The sequence below is a fragment of the Bubalus kerabau genome, chromosome 7, assembly GCF_029407905.1.
Source record: "Bubalus kerabau isolate K-KA32 ecotype Philippines breed swamp buffalo chromosome 7, PCC_UOA_SB_1v2, whole genome shotgun sequence".
Classification (NCBI taxonomy): Eukaryota; Metazoa; Chordata; class Mammalia; order Artiodactyla; family Bovidae; genus Bubalus; species Bubalus kerabau.
Window position 1 is genome coordinate 33,131,242 of NC_073630.1, and position 19,177 is coordinate 33,150,418.

General features: G+C 41.8%; 1 protein-coding gene across 7 annotated transcripts in view; it reads left to right on the top strand.

Annotated features, from left to right (window-relative positions):
• Positions 1-19,177, top strand: part of ALPK1 (alpha kinase 1) — a 118,730-nt gene that overhangs the window by 74,412 nt on the left and 25,141 nt on the right. The window lies entirely within an intron of this gene.

The following is a 19,177-nucleotide window of genomic DNA, read 5'->3' on the forward strand; positions in this document are numbered from 1 at the left end:
TGGATTTCATGTCTCCTCATAATGAGGCCCAAAAGCTGAGCCAAGTCTTGGTGGAGTTGATCAAGCTAAGACAAGTGGGCAGAGCAATCCAGTTCAAAATGCAGAAAATGAGCAGATTGAAGTGCTGGGCAGAGAGAAGAAAGTGATAACCTTCAGAAAATGATCAGTCCTAGGGATATGCTTATTCTGTCCTGCCAGCAAGAAAGAATAACCTCACCTCCTACATTTTATGTTAAGTAAATTAAGGAGGTTGAACAATATTATCTCTAAATATATATCAGATCAGATCAGATCAGATCAGTCACTCAGTCGTGTCCGACTCTTTGCGACCCCATGAATCGCAGCACACCAGGCCTCCCTGTCCTCACCAACTCCCGGAGTTCACTCAGACTCACGTCCATCGAGTCAGTGATGCCATCCAGCCATCTCCACGTATCTGATGCTGTTTATATTAGTTGAACCACAGTGTTTTGTTGTATATCAACAAGCACCAAATACTGACAACTTCATGTGATTCTATATGATATGCTTTTAACAACATATTAATTTGATGACAACCCTGCAAATAGAACTGATGATGTCCATTTTGCTAATGAGACAATTGGCTCAGAGAGCTTGAGAGATGTTCCCAATTCACACTACAAAGTGCGGTTAAACTGGGATGTGACCCGAAGCCTCCCCTCTGTGCCACCCCCCTCCGCCTGCCACCATCCCTTCATGATGTAGAATCACTTGCCTTGCTTATTAAACCAACTTGCCTCAGAGGGCAGAAACCAAAACATTTTAAGCTCAACAAGTTCATCAAAGATATTTGGAATTACTTCTTTCTTTTTTCGGATGTATTTGTATAGAGCAAAAGAAAAATCTTTCACTATCTCATTGATTAATTCATTCTGAATCAGTTGTCTTTAATTTTTTTTACTGATCATCAGTAAAAATTTTGAGCAGGCACTCTAATACACATTTGTTTGTTTAATAAAGTATATGCATGTGCTATGCATTCCTATGTTATATATTTCTATAGGATAGAAATTTAAGAAAAACAAAACAAATATTAAATGAACATTTTAAAATTTTTTAAACTGAATTATTGGCACAAGAGCCTTTCTGTTTGTATTAAAATTATAATTTAATATGATTAACTATTTTTTTTTAAACTCAGCTTAGCACTGCCCATTGAAGATATAGCTAACACAGTTTATTTCAGTACTTAGTTCTAATGACTGTAATAGCTGAAAAAATTATGTCTCAAAGGTGTGTTGATCCAAATAAAAGAGGTAGGCTGTGATTGCTAATTCACGCTATTCATATTTCAATCCATCCACCAATTATGAAAAATCATTTGTTGAAATTCAGCTAGCAAATTTGCACTTTCCTTAATGTCAATGGTGTGCTTCTGCAAGGTAATCAGAAGACGTTACGTTTTAACAAAGGATGTCGAAACTTATTCAGATTCTTCATTTGGAAGATTTTTAAACAGGTTGAAAGTTTCCCATTTGTGTGAGTGTTTTTAATATAGATACTTTCTTTTAAAATCACAATGCTGAAAACACTTCCAGTATCATTATCTGAAAAATATTTTCAGAATACCTGTTGGATAACATACTGTTGTCAGCTACTTGTCATCACAGAAAGGCTAGTAAATTTGGAGCACTTGTCTGTTTCCATTAACAATAACCACACCTCAGATAAAGCTTATTGGCTGTGATACTACCAAAGTGGGCTTCCCAGGTGGTTCAGTGGTAAAGAATCCACCTACCAATACAGGAGCACAGAAGACATAGATTCAGTCCCTGGGTTGGGAAGATCCCCTGGAGGAAGAAATGACAACCCACTCCAGCGTTCTTGCCTGGAGAACCCCATGGACAGGAGGCTGGCGGGCTACAGCCCACGGGGTCGCAAAGAGTAGGACATGACTGAGCACACACACACACTGCCGAAACACAAAACTAGCACTTGTCTGTTTATAAAGCTACGATGTCCAAACTCTTTACATTTGACTATTGTTTAAAGAACTTTGCTTTGAGCTTCTTGCAGTCTTTCCCCCTCTTATTATGAATTATTCTGAAGTGTCTTTGATTTGTGATAATATAAACTGCGAATCTATTTAACCAGGTATAACTGCAATATAGGAGAAGGCAATGGCACCCCACTCCAGTACTCTTGCCTGGAAAATCCCATGGGCGGAGGAGCTGGTGGGCTGCAGTCCATGAGGTCGCTAAGAGTCGGACACGACTAAGCAACTTCACTTTCACTTTCCACTTTCATGCATTGGAGAAGGAAATGGCAACCCACTCCAGTGTTCTTGCCTGGAGAATCCCAGGGATGGCGGAGCCTGGTGGGCTACCGTCTATGGGGTCGCACAGAGTCGCACACGACTGAATCGACGCAGCAGCAGCAGCAGCAGCAGCAATATAATAAACTGAAAACAGTTCAGTGGGTGCGTCCTCGTCATCAGCCCCTAAGATGAGGAATTCCTCTGTGCAGTTTGTCATGGGTCACCGTTTGACACACAGGCAAAGGAAGGGGCTAGGGTCCACCCACTTTTTAAAATGTTATAGTAAAGCTTTCTTTCTTTCTCATTGGTAAACTTTGGTGGAAACTTTTTAAATTTTCATTATATTTTGAGATATGAGGGACTGATTCCACATACCTACCATCAGTCCACTCTCAAAATAATGTTATTCATTGAGTATCTACTAAGTGCAAGGCACTTTACATATATATTTTTTTAATTTTCTCAGTAATCTCTGTGGTTTTATTATCCCTATTCTATACACAACAGAATGAAATTTAAAAAATTAAGTAGCTTACTTAGTTTGGACAATGAGGTCCAAAGCAAATAGTGCCTCAGCTCAATCCAAGCCCAGTATTTTTCACTTTCCCACAGTATCTCCCCCTAGTAACTGATTTGACTCTCTTCCTCCTGAAAATAGTCTCAAACTGACTCTTTTTCCATACGTTATGTACAATCCATCACATTTTAAAAGTATTACCAACCCAGTTCTGGAACTTTTTATATTTCTTCACTGTGTAAATACTGAAAACAATATATGTTTCTTTCATGGTTACTGAAAACCTTCTACCACATTAGGCAGAATTCTTCCCACTGGCACTGTATATGAAACTGAAACCTCTGTGCCTTTGGAGTCATTGTCAAGTAGAATGTTAAAGAGGCATAGGAGTCAGACCTCTAACGTTCTCTCTCGGTAAGTCTCACCTTTTATGATTTGAACACAGGACTAAAGCAGCTTCTTGTCATTCTTTGTGTAAGGCCAAATCTTTGCTTAATGTGCTTAAAATGCACATAATTTAGACTTGCTTATGATTTTAGTGATTTATGGTTGAGATTCTAAATACTGCTCAAGGGACTGACTGAATCAGGATTACCTGTGTGTCTGTGTATCTGTGTGTATCTGTGTGGGAATGTGCATTAGCTGGGAAGGGAGAGAAAGAATGAGGAAAAGTTTAGCTTCTAAAATTTTTTTCCACAAGTTCTACTATCCAGAGATTCTAATTTAGTGAATAACCATTCGTACTTTGTGAATAACTTCCTAGTAGTGAGATTTTTTAAATGAGGTTTTATTGCAGCAAGGCTAACCCTTACTGTTTAAACATTTATTTCTGCTTTGTTTATATAAATGTGATTCTCTTGGATAATAAGGTTCTAAAGTGACAAATCAGTCTATTTGTTTCTCTAATCATGCATAGCTCTTAAAATTGCAACAGGCACAATTAAGCTCTCAAACCTTTCAATGATAATTATTACTTTAAGAACAAATGAAAAGTCCTAGGGACAATGAGGTACAAACAGTTCTCTTTTTACTTTGCATCTGCCACTATTCTAATACGTGATTTTGATAACAATGACAATGACAGTCTTGATGAAATTAAGGTCATAGAGGTAGGGATTAAGGAAGCTGACTTGGGCTGGACTACCTGGGGGGAGAGGTCTGACAGAATGTGGTCCACTGGAGAAGGGTATGGCAAACCACTTCAGTATTCTTGTCTTGAGAACCCCATGAACATTATGAAAAGGCAAAATGATAGGATACTGAAAGAGGAACTCCCCAGGTCAGTAGGTGCCCAATATGCTACAGGAGATCAGTGGAGAAATAACTCCAGAAAGAATGAAGGGATGGAGCCAAAGCAAGAACAATACCCAGTTGTGGATGTGACTGGTGACAGAAGCAAGGTCCGATACTGTAAAGAGCAATATTGTACAGGAACCTGGAATGTTAGGTCCATGAATCAAGGCAAATAGGAAGTGGTCAAACAGGAGATGGCAAGAGTGAACGTTGGCATTCTAGGAATCAGCGAACTGAAATGGACTGGAATGGGTGAATTTAACTCAGATGACCATTATATCTACTACTGAGAGCAGGAATCCCTTAGAAGAAATGGAGTAGCCATCATGGTCAACAAAAGAGTCTGAAATTCAGTACTTGGATGCAATCTCAAAAACGACAGAATGATCTCTGTTCGTTTCCAAGGCAAACCATTCAATATCATGGTGATCCAAGCCTATGCCCCAACCAGTAACTCTGAAGAAGCTGAAGTTGAACGGTTCTATGAAAACCTACAACACCTTTTAGAACTAACACCCAAAAAAGATGTCCTTTTCATTATAGGGGACTGGAATGCAAAAGTAGGAAGTCAAGAAACACCTGGAGTAACAGGCAAATTTGGCCTTGGAATACGGAATGAAGCAGGGCAAAGACTAATAGAGTTTTGCCAAGAAAATGCACTGGTCATAACAAACACCCTCTTCCAACAACACAAGAGAAGACTCTACACATGGACATCATCAGATGGTCAACAACAAAATCAGATTGATTATATTCTTTGCAGCCAAAGATGGAGAAGCTCTATACAGTCAGCAAAAACAAGACCAGGAGCTGACTGTGGCTCAGATCATGAACTCCTTATTGCCAAATTCAGACTTAAACTGAAGAAAGTAGGGAAAACTACTAGACCATTCAGGTATGACCTAAATCAAATCCCTTATGATTATACAGTGGAAGTGAGAAGTAGATTTAAGGGACTAGATCTGATAGAGTACCTGATGAACTATGGACGGAGGTTCATGACATTGTACAGGAGACAGGGGTCAAGACCATCCCCATGGAAAAGAAGTGCAAAAAAGCAAAATGGCTGTCTGAGAAGGCCTTACAAATAGCTGTGAAAAGAAGAAAAGCAAAAAGCAAAGGAGAAAAGGAAAGATATTCCCATCGGAATGCAAAGTTCCAAAGAATAGCAAGGAGAGATAAAAAAAAGCCTTCCTCAGGGATCAACGCAAAGAAATAGAGGAAAACAACAGAATGGTAAAGACTAGAGATCTCTTCAAGAAAATTAGAGATACCAAGGGAAAATTATTTGCAAAGATGGGCTCGATAAAGGACAGAAATGGTATGGACCTAACAGAAGCAGAAGATATTAAGAAGATGTGGCAAGAATACACAGAAGAACTGTACAAAAAAGATCTTCATGACCCAGATAATCACGATGGTGTGATCACTCACCTAGAGCCAGACATTCTGGAATGTGAAGTCAAGTGGGGCTTAGAAAGCATCACTACAAACAAAGCTAGTAGAGGTGAGGGAATTCCAGTTGAGCTATTTCAAATCCTGAAAGATGATGCTGTGAAAGTGTGGCACTCTATATGCCAGCAAATTTGGAAAACTCAGCAGTGGCCACAGGACTGGAAAAGGTCAGTTTTCATTGCAATCCCAAAGAAAGGCAATGCCAAAGAATGCTCAAACTACTGCACAATTGCACTCATCTCACATGCTAGTAAAGTAATGCTCAAAATTCTCCAAGCCAGGCTTCAACAATACGTGAAGCATGAACTTCCAGATGTTCAAGTTGGTTTTAGAAAAGGCATAGGAACCAGAGATCAAATTGCCAACATCTGCTGGATCATCGAAAAAGCAAGAGGGTTCCAGAAAAAGATCTAGTTCTGCTTTATTGACTATGCCAAAGCCTTTGACTGTGTGGATCACAACAAACTGTGGACAATTCTAAAAGAGATGACAATATCAGACCACCTGACCTGCCTCTTGAGAAATCTGTATGCAGGTTAGGAAGCAACAGTTAGAACTGGACATGGAACAACAGACTGGTTCCAAATAGGAAAAGGAGTATGTCAATGCTGTATATTGTCACCCTGCTTATTTAACTTATATCCAGAGTACATCATGAGAAACACTGGGCTGAAAGAAGCACAAGCTGGAATCAAGATATCAATAACCTCAGATATGCAGATGACACCACCCTTATGGCAGAAAGTGAAGAGGAACTAAAAAGCGTCTTGATGAAAGTGAAAGAGGAGAGTGAAAAAGTTGGCTTAAAGCTCAACATCAGAAAATGAAGATCATGGCATCTGGTCCCATCACTTCATGGGAAATAGATGGGGAAACAGTGGAAATAGTGTCAGACTTTATTTTGGGGGGGGGGCGGGGCGGGGGGGACTCCAAAATCACTGTAGATGGGGATTGCAGCCATGAAATTAAAAGACGTTTACTCCTTGGAAGGAAAGTTATGACCAACCTAGACAGCATATTGAAAAGCAGAGACATTACTTTGCCCACAAATGTCCATCTAGTCAAGGCTATGGTTTTTCCAGTGGTCATGTATGGATGTGAGAGTTGGACTGTGAAGAAAGCTGAGCACCGAAGAATTGATGCTTTTGAACTGTGGTGTTGGAGAAGACTCTTGAGAGTCCCCTGGACTGCAAGGAGATCCAACCAGTCCATCCTAAAGGAGATCAGTCCTGGGTGTTCATTGGAAGGACTGATGGTGAGGCTGAAACTCCAATACTTTGGCCACCTCCTGTGAAGAGTTGACTCATTGGAAAAGACTCTGATGCTGGGAGGGATTGGGGGCAGGAGGAGAAGGGGACTACAGAGGATGAGATGGCTGGATGGCATCACCGACTTGATGGACGTGAGTCTGAATGAACTCTGGGAGTTGGTGATGGACAGGGAGGCAGGCGTGCTGCAATTCATGGGGTCGCAAAGAGTCGAATACGACTGAGCGACTAAACTGAACTGAACTGAACTGAACCTGGGTTGGAATCCTAGTGGTGCCTCATTAGCTTTGTCGTCTTGGGCACCTTACCTAAACACTTGGCTTCCATTTTTCTACCTCTACAATGGTGTAACTACCTACTTTATAGGTTGTTTAGAGGATTCAGTGGATGTATAACATGGAATGCTTAGAACAGTTCCTGTTGTTCAGTTGCTGAGTCATGTCCGGCTCTTTGCAATCACATGGACTGCAGCACACCAGGCTTCTCTGTCCTTCCCCAGCTCTCAGAGCTTGCTCAAACTTATATCCATCAAGTCAGTGATGCCATCCAACCATCTCATCCTCTGTTGTCCCCTTTTCCTCTTGCCCTCAATCTTTCTCAGCATCAGGGTCTTTTCAAATAAGTCAGCTCTTCGCATCAGGTGGCCAAAGTACTGGAGCTTCAGCTTCAGCATTGTTGCAGGAAGGGGGACCCCTTCCAGGGCCCGAGAGTGGCCTCTTGTTTAACACTTGGAAATGAGTTGTCTGAGGAGACACACATGTTGATAAAGCAAGAGATTTTTGGAAAGGGCACCCAGACAAAGAACAGCAGGATAAGGGGAGGCAAATTTATAATAATGGCTTGAATTAAAGTGGTTGCTCTAGAGGAGGTGAAGAGTGGTCAGAGCTTGTGCATATTTTAAAGGTGGGAACCGACTGTATAGCTGAACAGTATAGTTCAGCTCAGTACTCTGTGATGACCTAGAGGAGTGCGATGAGGGGGTGGGAGAAAGGCTCAAGAGGGAAGGGATGTATATATATATATTTATAGTTGATTCATGTTGTGTTAGCAGAAACTAACACAACATTGAAAAGCAATCATACTCTAACTTTTTAATTAATTAACTTATTTTTTTCCTGTGCTGGGCTTTCTCTGCTGCAGATGGGGGCTCCTTTCTAGTTACAGCATGCAAGATTCTCATCGTGGTGGCTTCTCTTGTTGCTGAGTGTGGACTCTAGGGTTCACGGGCTTCAGTAGTTGCGGTTCCCAGGCTCCAGAGCACAGGTTCAATAGTTGTGGTGCATGGGCTTAGTTGCTCGGCAGCATGTGGGGTCTTCCCAGACCAAGGATCGAACCTGTGTCCCCTGCACTGACAGGCAGATTCTTAACCACTGGGCCACCAGGGAAACCCTATACTCCAATTTTTTTAATAAATATATATATTTTTTAAAAAGGTGTAGCCAATATCATTTGCAGATGGATTCAATGTAGAGGATGAGAGAAGAAGAGCCACCAACAGAGTGAAAACTCTAAAGTTTTGTCCTCAGCAAATGAATGAATGAGTTGTCATTAATGAAATGAAGAAGCAAGTACAGAAGAGAAATTAAAGTGTTCTCTTTTAAACGTATTAAGTTTGAGATATGTAACTGACATCCACATCAGGCTATTTATTGTGTAAGCAATTTTGTATACCGCACAGCACTGCAGGAAAGAGACTCAGAAGAGTTTTTTTTTTTCTTTTTTAACTTAAATTTATTTATTTTTAATTGGAGGATAATTGCTTAACAATAAGATAGTATTTTAGTTTGGAGTTATCAACACGAGTCATATTTGAGGCCAGGGGACCGTCTAAATGAGTGTGTGGTAGAGAACGGAAGCAGTCTTAGGACTGACTCCTTGGGCCGTCAACATTCAGAGGATGGAAAAGGATGTGCCAGCAAAGTAGAGTGAGTAGTCAATGAAGGAGAAAGAAATCCAGGAGAGTGTGAAATGCCAGAAGTCACATGAATAAAAAAGGAGGGATTGATCGTCACAGCCAAATGCTTCTAGGAGTTTGAATAAGATGAGGATTAATAAACGATCATTGGATTTGGAGGTTGTTGGCAACCTTTAAAAGAATGGGTTCAGTGGAGTGTTGGGGATGAAAGCTATAGATTTAAGAAAAAGTGGGAGGTGAGAAAGCATGACAGTGAGTTTAGACAACTCTTTTGAGATGGACTGTAAGGAGGGACAGAGAAATGGGACAGGTGCTAGAAAGAGAATGCTGGGGACTGGCCATTTGTATGTACCCTTACCTCCCACATTCATAGGTTGAAATCCTACCCTTCAAGGTGATGGCTTTGGAGGAGGTGCTTTGGGGAAGTGATTAGGCCTTGAGGACAGAGTCCTCATGAATGGGATTACTGCCCTTAAAAAGAGGTTCCAGAGAGACAGAGAAAAGATGCCACCTGTAAACCAGGAAGAAGGCCCTCACCCAGCATCAGATTTGCTGATTCCTTAATCCTGGACTTCCCAATCCCCAGAACTATGAGAAATAAGCTTCTATTGCTTATAAAATACCCAGTTTATGACATTATTGTTACATCATCCTGAAAGGACTAAGAGATATATGGTTAAGGAAGGACTTTTTAAGATGGAATATACAATGTTTGTATGCTGATGAGAATGATCCAGCAGAGATGAGGAAATGAATGATGCAGAAGTGAAAGGAAGTATTTACAGGCATCATGTCCTAGAGTAAAGCAGACAGGATAGATTTGAGTATAGAGTGGCAACTGGTCTTAAACATGCCAGTAGGAGTAGGGAGGACACATGAGTTATAAGAGGGTTGGCAGATTTGGGAAAGAGAATAAGGAAGCTCTCACCTCACTGACTATTATCATAGTGAATTCAGCAGCCAGGTCATCAGTTGAGTAGAGGAGGTTAAAGAGGCTGTGGCAGCTTTAGAGGAGAGCAAAGGTATAAAAGCTGGATTGTCTGGCCATGCTGAGGGCAAGCTTCAGGTTATGGTCATAAATTTAAAGTGTTACAGTTGTGTGTTTTTCTCCAGCCACATTCATTTGCTTGGGTAGAAGCCCAGGTTAGGCAGAGAATTAGATAGAATTTGAAAATACTAAGTGACAATAAATAACATTCATCTTCTCCTGTGTTCAGAACCTACTGAAAGACAGATGTAAAAGAGCAACCTTTATTATTCTAAAACAGGAGAACGTAGCTTTAGGTTTTTGGGCAAGTAGTTGGAAAATTCTTCACGCATCTTGCTGCTGCCAGGCCCCTTCCCTTTTTGTAGAACAGGGAAGAAGATTCGAAGAGAGGAAAGAAGAAGGTCTGAGCCTGCTATGCCACTCCCATCAGAAAACTCACTCCATTCCCATCAGGGAGGAGGGAGTGAAGGGTGAGGAAAGAGGCTAAAGGTCAGGGACAGGTGGTTTCAAAGCTGGAAGCATTGGAATCAGCTGGGGATCGTTGATATCACCTGGGCATTGTAAGGCAAAACTGATGCCTGGGCACACGTCCAGAGATTCTGATTTAACAGGCCAAGGGTGCCATCTGGGCATCTAGATTTTTAAAAAGCTTCCTTAGGTGATTCTAACATAAGGTCAACATTTTCCCTTAACAGTAAACATGGTTAGAATTGCCAGACAAATATGGCGGAAGTAGAAAGTGGCAGAGGAGTCAAGAATGCTTATTAAAAGGCTGTTATGTTGATGCACCATGGAATTTAAACAGGCAAGTGAGGACATGAGGAACTGATGGCATAGCCAAACAAATAAAACAGTAGGGTTAGCAGACAGTGTGAATATCCCCAAAGTGTTGCAGAATCACTGAAGTTGGGCTATCCAGGAAGAAAGCTGGGAGAATAGGAGATAAATCAGAAAATCAAATGGCAAATTCTGGCCATGAGAGTGACTAAAGTTGACTGTAGAGCAAGCTCACTGGAGATAAGGAGGCAAGAGAGATGGGTAAATCATGTGTGCTGGGTAAAGCATCAGTATGGATGCTGAAATCACCAAGAATGATGACGGGAGTCATTGTGGCCATAGCAACCTGGAATCCAGAAGACAGGGGCAGGTCCATGGGACTCAGGGGCCATGAGCTTCACCAGGATCCTGGTGGATCTATTTTGATATTGCTTTTCTTTCAACAGACAACCCAGTTCCATTCACAGTAGATGTGTGAGGGGCGGGGTGGGGAGGGGGCGGCGGGGGTGGTAAGAAAGCAGGGATAGATGATCCAAAATATTATCTTCAGGTATTGGGATCAAGAAAAAGGTTATATCAATAACTATTTTCTGAAAGGGCTTGAATCTGCATGTTCCACTGGTAGAATGAAGGAAAGATTGATGAAATATTAATAAGCCCCGAGCATAAACTGTAGGAAAGTTCAGGTTTTTTCCCCTCCTCCTCCTCTTCATGGTTCAGTGGGTGGACAAACATGGAGCATTTGGGCTTGGTCTTCCCTTGACCTTGAGAAGTCCAGTTGGATCGGTTGCCTCTTACTCTGCTTTATTGTTGACACATAACTATGTAGGCGTCAATCACTTTTCATTTGTTTATTCTGCTAATTCCTCACCTCAGGACATTTCCCCCTCTCCCTTTCCCCTGCCTTTTTCCTATCTCCCAATTTGCCATGCAGCAGTAATTTCCCTTTACACTGCGCCTGCCAATTGCAATGCCAGATGGCTTTGGTCCTGAGTCCCCTCACCCAGCCCCCCTCGAGAACAGCTGCCATTGTCATTGCTGTGAACACATCACGGCTTTGAACCCATAGCTGGGACCCAAACTTGCTGCTCAGCATTGGGAGGGGCTAGCGTTAATGCAAGGCACTATGAAAACAGCACACCCTTTTCCTTGCTGCTGTTCAGCAAAAGCCCTTAGAGCAGGCTCTTTAGCATTTTTTCAATCATCTGTGTATTGAAATCTCATTGTGGAGTTTAATTCCTTTACCACCTGACTCAGCTTCCTCGCCATGAAGTTCCCTTTGTACCACAAACTCAATTAGAACCCCATATTTCCCATCGTGAAAACAGATGTAAAAAAATGTAGGGTATGTGTGTATGCACATTTGTAAGCCTATCTTTAGAAATCCAGCATACACACTGCCTTATCTGTGTCCATATATTTTCATTTAAACAGGTCCACTCAACAAGAAAAACACAATTTAGTGACAATGTGGACAAGCTTTCTCTTAAGTCAGCCTCTGAGCAAAGATAAAGGAATAGAATTCCTTTCTTAAAAAAATCTTGAGTTATGCTATATTGGTTCCATCACTAAAATTCTGTTACTGTGAGAGCATCTTAAAAGATTTTATTTTTGAGCCCTCTGTGATGGCAGGTCAGTCGTGGGCCTAAAAACCCAAACAAAAAGAACCCTGAATCAAATACCATGTAGACCAATATGCATTTCAAAGGCACTGCCACGTAGTCAGTGGGTTAGGGTTTTTGTGTTGTTTTCTTTTTCTTTCTTTTTTGGGGAGTGGGGGAGGGAAAGGGACTCTCTTTCATGTTAATCTAATTGTGCACAACCCAGGCACAGTTTGCCATGTAGGGAAACTTTCTCTTCAGCGTCTTTCCCTACCACACACCCGGGGCTCCTTTCATTCCTCCCCTTCTGAAGTCAGAGTGCTCCCCGGGCAGACACTTGGGGGAGATTCCCAGGATGGTGATGTATTCGCTTTGCTGCTGAGGAATTTACTATCCCCTCACTTGGCAGCAAATGAAAGTGGGTATTAATTTCTCAGAGTGCTGGTAGAAACACGAGAGCGGACTGCAAGCATGATACCCACCCAAATCTGTATGTGACGCACAGCAGGCAGCCGTTTCAAAGGAGGGAGAGGAAAGACAATGACGAGAAAGAAAAGATTCTCCGGAGTTGACTTTCTCTGCATTTTGCGTCGTTAGGTTTTGGAGAGAGATGCGAGAGGTTCGGGCCCTGAGCGGAGTTAAATTATGCAGCTGTGGGGACGCCAGGCCCTCCAGAATAGGATGCTTCGTTTAGATTTTCCACAATGCTATTGAAGTGCTTATTTTCCTCCTGAAGAGACACAAACAGATGCAAACTTCTGTAAACACTTTAGAAATGAATTCAGAGAGTTTGGCCTCTCAGCAGTGCTCAATAGCTGACAGAAAAATGTCTAATTAGTGCAAGTGGAAATAATAGGGCCACTTGGATTCCTTCCATCCTCCTCCAAGTCTACTTTTCCAAGGAACTCAAAGGGCCTTTGTCTGGCAGGTCACCCTCTCTCAGGCTTTTGTGCTCCAAACTATTAAGAGTAGAAGGGGGAAAAATAGATGAGGCAATGTTCTCTGCTCAAATATATGGCGTGTTCACGCGGGATGCAGAATAGGGTGTTTGCAGCATCCTTTACAGGTGCTTGGGAGGGATTCCTCCATTGGCCACAGCCAAAAGCAGCTCGCACGTGCATGCTGAGAAAGCTGCCTTTCAAGCACCAGCTTTCCTTCACCAACTGCCATGGAGCCTGCTCATTTTCCTTTTCTTTCTTTTCTTTTCTCAGTTTCTAGTAACATCATTCCTTAGACAGGGCAAAGAGAAGAAAGAAATTAAATGAGAGGCTCCACCATTTTCTGAGATGTGATAGGAATGACCTGTTACTTCCTTTTTGCTCTGTTGAAAATTCCACTGACATTTATTTTAGGAGTCTATCTTTACTTGTTGCTTTTTTGTCATACAGGGGAATGGGAGCACAGAAACTAAGTTCTCTTCCCTATTTTGTTCCCTCATTTATTAAGCACCCATAATGTGCCAGGCTCTGTGCTGAACATTTGACCCACATTTCTTCTAATTCTCAAACAGCACCAAAAATCGATAATTATCCACATGTCACAGATGAGGATCTGAGCCTCAGAGAGGTTAAGTAACTTGCCATGGCAAATGAACGGAAGACCTTGGACACAATCCAGATGCTTACGGTTTCATCTCAGACATTTTTTATCCCTAGAAGTGGATTTGGATCGTTTGTATATCTCTGATGTCCCTGCTACTGCTACTGCTGCTAAGTCGCTTCAGTCGTGTCCGACTCTGTGCGACCCCATAGACGGCAGCCCACCAGGGTCCCCCGTCCCTGGGATTCTCCAGGCAAGAACACTGGAGTGGGTTGCCATTTCCTTCTCCAACTCCACCTAATTTTTACTGTACCTTCTTGAACTTAAGAAATACAGTTTTAAGTGTCATTTGGGGTTCAACTTCTATTGATTTCTTTTCCTCTTTAGTATAGGCTTCTTTCATGCCTGCTAATTTTTGACTGAATTCTAGGCATTATAAATTTTACCTTATAATATGGCAGATTCTTTGTGTGCCTGTAAATATTCTTGAACTTTTTCCTGGAACTCAGTCCAGTTAGGAAATAGTTTGATCCATTTCAAGCTTGCTTCTAAACTTTCAGAGTGGGCCAAGAGCCACATTCTCTGAAGTTAATTTTGTCTCACTACTGGAGCATTACACTTCTGAACATCCTACCCCATGCCCTGTGAACAACATGATTTCCTACTCTGGCTGGCAGAAACACAAACTTGGCTTGGGGATTGTTTCCTCTGTTCCAGTCAAGTGGTTCTTTCCCCAGCCTTGGGTGGGGATGAGCTGATCAGTATTCTGCTGAAGATTCAAGGGGACCTTCTGCAGATCTCTGGATTTCTTTCTTTGTGCAGCTTTCCCCTTCTGGTACTTTGCTCTGTGAACTCTGGCTACCTTATCTTCCACAGACTCTTAGAAGCTCCATCCCCTCAACTCGGGAAGACCACCTCACTACTCACAAAGCATCCTTTCAGCTGTGTAAGGAATGCCCAGTTGGAATAATCTCCAGTTAATCACCAAATTATCATTTGGTCTCATGGTACATACCAGCTTTCACTAGAGAGGTTTAAAATACTGAAATTAAAGGTCATCTCCTGGAAAGTTTTCTTTCTCTTATTTTAAAATTACATAACAAGAACACTCTTTTCAATTGGGATTTGTTTTTATTTGCCCCTGTTTTTCTTTTTTTTTTAAGAAATATTTTTATCATAATACAGGATACAGCATCCTAAGAACCACTGTTTGAACTCAGTAAGTGATGAGTTCAGCCCTAGCTCCAAAGACCTAGATTCCTATGCCCAGATACCTGTGCAGATTAGGCCCTGCCCAGAATCACCTTGATCAGACACAGGGGGAAAGCAGGAGAAAGACTGACCCTCAAGAGACTTGAGTTCCTCAAGGATCAGCGAAGTTGTCAAGAAACTGAAGCTCTGTGCCCTGTTGGTGGTATTGTAAAGTGGTGTAACCTCCATGGAAAACAGTATGGCGGCTCTTCAGAAAATTAAAAATATAACTACCACTTAATCCAGCTACCCCAGTTCTTGGTATATATCTGAAAGAATTGAAAGCAGGGCCTCAAAGAGGTATTTGCACACCCATGTTCGTAGCAGTACTATTGACAATACTCAAGCAGTGGAAGCAACTCAAATGTCCACTGACAGATGAATGGATAAACAAAAACTGGTATATTTTGTAATATTCTATACAACATTTTAAAGGAAGGAAATTTTGTCACATGCTACAAAACGGATGAACCTTAAAGACTTTATGCTAAGTTAAGTAAGTCAAAATCTGTATGATTCACTAGTCTTTCACTAGACAAAATCTGTATGATTCATTAGGATAACATACCTTAGAAGAGTCAAATTCATAGAAACAGAAAGTAAAACGGAGGTTACCAGGGGCTAGGGAGAAGGGAGAAAGGGTTTATTTAATGTGTATTGAGTTTCATATTTGCAAGATAAAAAAGTTCTGAAGATCTAATTTACAACAATATGAATACACTTAACACTACTGAATGCCATACTTAAAAAAAGCTAAGATGGTAAATTTTATGTTCTGTGCTTTTTACCACAACAGAAAAGGAAAGAAAAAAAAATGATAGAGACTTGAGTTCCTTCCTGCCTGACTCTGACCCTTTTGACTTTGTAACTTTGGAAAGTCGACCTCTCAGTCTCCGTTTCCTTACCTTACTTAGATTTTGTAGTTACTATAAATATAAATGAAATCATGTGTGTGAACGTTTTTCATAAACTATATGGTACTACAAAGATGGAAACCATTATTGTCAAGGAGGAAAGGGAGGAGAATCAGCCCTGGAGAACAGCTGCTGCTGCTAAGTCACTTCAGTCGTGTCTGACTCTGTGTGACCTCATACGTGGCAGCCCACCAGGCTCCCCTGTCCCTGGGATTCTCCAGGCAAAAACACTGGAGTGGGTTGCCATTTCCTTCTCCAATGCATGAAAGTGAAAAGTCAAAGTGAAGTCGCTCACTCGTGTCCGACTCCTAGCGACCCCATGGACTGCAGCCCACCAGGCTCCTCCATCCATGGGATTTTCCAGGCAAGAGTACTGGAGTGCGGTGCCATTGCCTTCCCTGGAGAACAGACCTGCCTCTAAACATTGCATCCCACATAGGTACTCTTACCCAGAAAACTGAAGTGAGACCCCTATGAGAATGAAGAGCAGAACTAAACGTCAGGCATGCACCTCAAAGAGAAGGGGCTCACTGTGGCTTGCTGAGTACCCTCCACAGGGTCATGAGCAGGGTGACAGGAAGAGAGTCGCTGTTTCAAAGAACAGTTTAACAGAGCCTGGCAGTGGCGGACGCTGCACGTTCTGCAGATAGCAGCTGAGGTTGCAAACCAAAGGGCCGTGTTGTGCACCTACTGTACAGAGGACTCTTGATCAGAGACTCAATGTTAAATAGAGCTGGGCATACATAAAGTCAGCAATTTCCTTTTCTATCTTTAAATTTACGTTTTACAAATGTCAGATGACTGGCTTGTTCTTATTTTAAAATTTGTGTTTTCAGATTAATGGTTTACTTGACAATCCTCAATAGAAGTTTTGAGCATTTCAGTTTTAGTTAGGCATTTTGGGTTGAGTTAAACAGAGGCTCACACAAGGAAATTCTTAGAATAGGGTGTACATCATTATGAACATACACATGGGATGGTAAAGGAAGCCTGTAACTCTAATAACAGCATTGGTGAAAATGTGGATCTGGATTCACAGTCACATTCTTGGATCTTCACGTGGGTGTTTTACATAAATGTAACTTAGCTAAACTCTACTCTCTGCTTCTTCCTATCCTGCAGCAACTGGAAAATTCTGTGTTTCTTAGTTTAGATGGATAAATTCATTCTTCAATCCAGACCACAGAGTCATGGGCTAGGTATGAGGTAGGTACTCTTAGGTTAGCCTTCAGCTGGTAGTTAGATGGGGAGAGGGGATCAAGGTTAACAAAAACGTTGCTGCTGTGGGCAGAGCAGTTTCCTTTAGAAAGGGCTATGGTGTGTTAGGTGGACTTCCCAAATGGCACTCGTGATAAACAACCCACCTGCCTATGCAGGAGACCTAAAGAGATGCAGGTTCGATCCCTGGGTGGGAAAGATCCCCTGGATGAGGGCACTCTAGTATTCTTGCCTGGAGAATCCCTTGGACACAAAGAGTCACAAAGGTTTCGGACACGACTGAAGCAACTTAGCACGCAGCACACATGGTGCGTTAGGTAATGATTAACATTGGGGTCTTTACACAGATCCAATAAATAACAGCTCTCTTACCCTCCTAGAGCAAACTAAGAAATAAAACAAAAGAGTTAGGGAGACAAGAGATTAAATATTACCTTTAATTCTGACAAAGGCTAACTTGGAAGATACAGCTAGGTTTTAGGGCAAGGGGTTCTGCTAGATGAACCCCAGAATTATGTTGACTTCCTATTCAGTCACAGAAATTACTGAGCCAAGCAGAACACCCCATAAGGGGTGGTTTTCTAGATAAGGCATGACATAGAAGAGCAGATAAGAATCCCTGTTTCTTTTAGACAAGCTGATCCCAAAAGAAAAAATTGAGGAGCTAAGTAATGCATGCCCAGTTTCTTCCCAAGTCTACCAATCAAAATCGTCCACCTCTCCTGGGGCAGAATAAGTAGAAAGAGGCCAGAAGTGCTACAGTAACTGAGCTCCCTGCACGTGGAAGGAAACATCAAAAGGAGAGAAGAGATATTCCCCCCAACAATTGGTATTACTATTAATATCACAATTTCAATAGTGATCAACTAAGAACAAAAGGACAAATACAAGAGCACATTATCACTTTTTAAACTTAAAAAACACAGTAATAGGTTAAAAGCCTTAACAAGAATGCATTAGTTTGAAAAGAGAAGGATTATTGCGGTGGTTCTTGGTAGCAAGGTATAAATGAAAAGAAATATTGAGTTGGCCAAAACATTCATTTGGGTTTTTCATAAGATGTTCTGGAGAAATCCAAATGAACTTTTTTGGTCAACCCAGTAGGATTTTAGGAGTCAGAATGGGAGGAATAATTCAATTGGATGATTAAAATACTGATTTTGACAATTAAGTAAATAGAATCTGCCTCTTAGGATTTTTGGTGATGATTAAATTAATACATATAAAGCTCTTAGCACTGTGCCTGGTACCTAGTTTTGCCCAATAAATGTTAGTACTTATATGATGAAGAAAGCAGTGTTTGTATAAAAAGATTGTGGTAGGAAAATGGGCAATGCTTATAATGCTTTCTAGGCTTCATATGCGAAGAAGACAATGGCACCCCACTCCAGTACTCTTGCCTGGAAAATCCCATGGACAGAGGGGCCTGGTGGGCTGCAGTCCATGGGGTCGCTAGGAGTCGGACACGACTGAGCGACTTCACTTTGACTTTTCACTTTCATGCATTGGAGAAGGACATGGCAACCCACTCCAGTGTTCTTGCCTGGAGAATCCCAGGGACGGGGGAGCCTGGTGGGCTGCCGTCTATGGGGTCGCACAGAGTTGGACACAACTGTAAGCGACTTAGCAGCAGCAGCAGCAGCAGCAGGCTTCATATGTGAACTGAGAAGCCCAGAAAACATTCTACTTGGTTTAGCAAATGGGTGGTAAATTCATTTATGTTATCAGCTGTATGACTTTTAATGTCTTTAGTGTAATAATGTCTTTAGTATAATACCTTAGGCTTCCGTGATAGCTCAGTTGGTAAGGAATCTGGCTGAAGGTCCGCTGGAGAAGGGATAGGCTACCCATTCCAGTATTCTTGGGCTTCCCCTGTGGCTCAGCTGGTAAAGAATCTGCCTGCAGTGAGGGAGACCTGGGTCGGATCCCTGGGTTGGGAAGATCCCCTGGAGAAGGGAAAGGCTACCCACTCCAGTATTCTGGCCTGGAGAATTCCATGGACTGTATGGTCCATGGGGTTGCAAAGAGTTGGACACGACTGAGCAACTTTCACTCACAGTATAATACCTTAAAAGCCCTAAATATGGTGTTTTTCCATAAAAGTTTGCCTAATTTATATCTCTATTTCTCACTCTTTGTTATACTTTCATGTCTGCTTCTTTT